Source organism: Camelina sativa, chromosome 4, assembly GCF_000633955.1.
Source record: "Camelina sativa cultivar DH55 chromosome 4, Cs, whole genome shotgun sequence".
In the NCBI taxonomy this organism is placed as follows: domain Eukaryota; kingdom Viridiplantae; phylum Streptophyta; class Magnoliopsida; order Brassicales; family Brassicaceae; genus Camelina; species Camelina sativa.
The window spans coordinates 16282685-16284899 of NC_025688.1; positions in this window are offsets into that span (position 1 = coordinate 16282685).

Here is a 2215-nt window from a genome sequence, read left to right on the forward strand (position 1 = left end):
TTCCCGTCAACAGAAGAAATTCTCTGCAGTCCCATTGAAGGTCATGTGAAACCACCATTAGCAAAACGATTGGGAAGAAAAGTTCAACCGCAACGAAGAACTTCTCAGGTTAAGACCTCAGCAAAAGGTCGCACAAAGACCCCAACAGTGAAAAAAGTGAATCCAAAGGCTAAACAACCAAAAGGAGCTTCAAGGAAAACTATCCCTTGCAGCCCACTTCAAGGAGCAAGCACAAGAAAGAGGAACTCAATAAGACAAACAACAACCTCCAAGAAGAAGCTGTGTGTAGATACAGCTAGGGATAGTACTCAAAATGAATGCTTACCTCTTAATGAGGTGGAACAATGTAATCTCAATGTTACGTCTACTTCTAAGGCCGTAGTGCCTTCATCTTGTAAGGGTTCGGTGGTTTTCCAGAAGCCACCCAATGTTGATCAATGATTACAACCAGTTGGAACTGTCAAGGGCTTGGAAACTCCCTTACAGTTCGACGCCTTAGGGAGATACGACTGGATATCTTCCCGGACATAACGTTTCTCATGGAAACAAAGAATCAAGACGACTTTGTTCACCGTGTTTTCCAGTGGATGGGTTACAAAAATGAATTCACAGTCCCACCAATTGGCCTTAGTGGCGGCTTTGCCCTGTTTTGGAAGGAAGATGTGGAGCTAGAGATTCTAGACTCCTCACCAAACTTCATTGACACAAAGGTAAAGGTGAAAGCAAAAACGCTATACATAACCTTCGTTTACGGTGATCCGGTAGTGAGTAAACGTAAAGAGGTGTGGGATAAACTATCAGATTTGGGAGCAAACAGAGATTTACCATGGCTGCTCATGGGTGATTTCAATGATATATTAGATAACTCTGAGAAAAGAGGAGGAAGACTAAGACATGAGGGGTCCTTCATTGAGTTCAGAAGTTTTGTTTCTAGCAATGGCCTTTGGGATGTAAAACACTCAGGAAACCCGTTATCTTGGAGGGGAATGAGACATTTACACTTTGTACGTGCCAGACTAGACCGGGCAATGGGAAATAATGCATGGATGGAGAGCTTTCCATCAAGTAGATCAGAGTACCTTAGATATGAGGGAGCAGATCATAGGCCAGTGGTTACTTATTTAGATGATTCAAGGGTTAAAAAAAGGGGTATGTTCAGATTTGATAACCGACTAAGGGAGAAAGAAGAAGTGACAAAGCTAATTCAAGAAGCTTGGAACAGCTTAGATAATGCTTCAGTGGCGACCAAGATCTCTCATTGTCGAAAAGAGATAATAAAATGGGCAAAGGAACAAAACCAAAACAGTGCTAAAATAATCTCAGAATCCCAACAAGCGCTGGAAGCAGCCTTGTCTGCAGATACCCCTGACCCCGAGGAAATAGGAAGGCACACAGCGATCCTTGAAAAAGCTTATCTAGAAGAAGAAAAGTTTTGGAAACAGCGTAGCAGAGTGATGTGGCTGCAAAGTGGTGATCGTAACACAAGTTATTTCCATGCGACAACCCGGAACAGAAGAACTATAAACAGATTCACGGTCTTGGAAACTGAAAACGGGATCGCAGTGCATGAGGAGCCACAAATGGTGAAGGTTATTTCTGATTTCTATAATGATCTTTTTAAGTCAAATGAGAACTCAGACTTTAGTGTGGTGGAAGAAGCCTTGGAGACAAAAATCTCAGAAGAACAGAATGCCAAGCTTACAAAAATTCCAGATGCCAAGGAAATTAAAGATGCTGCTTTCTCCATCCATCCTGCAAAGGCGCCAGGGCCAGATGGTTTCTCGGCAGGTTTTTACCGAAGCTATTGGGACATCATTGGAAAGGACATTATAGCAGAAACTCAAAAATTCTTTGTCTCTAAAGTGTTCCCCACAAACTTCAATGCAACACATGTTCGACTAATACCCAAAGGTTTGGGTCCACGGAAAGTCTCTGACTACCGTCCTATTGCCTTGTGCAATGTTTCTTACAAAATTGTGGCAAAGATTCTCACCAAACGGCTCCAACCACTACTTCAGAGTATTATTTCAGAAACTCAATCCACCTTTGTCCCAAAACGCGCCATCTCGGATAATGTCCTAATTACACATGAGACACTGCACTACCTTCGTAACTCTAAGGCAAAGAAGAAGTGTGCTATGGCGGTTAAAACGGATATGAGCAAAGCTTATGATAGAATAGAGTGGGATTTTCTTAGGAAAGTGATGGAACGTCT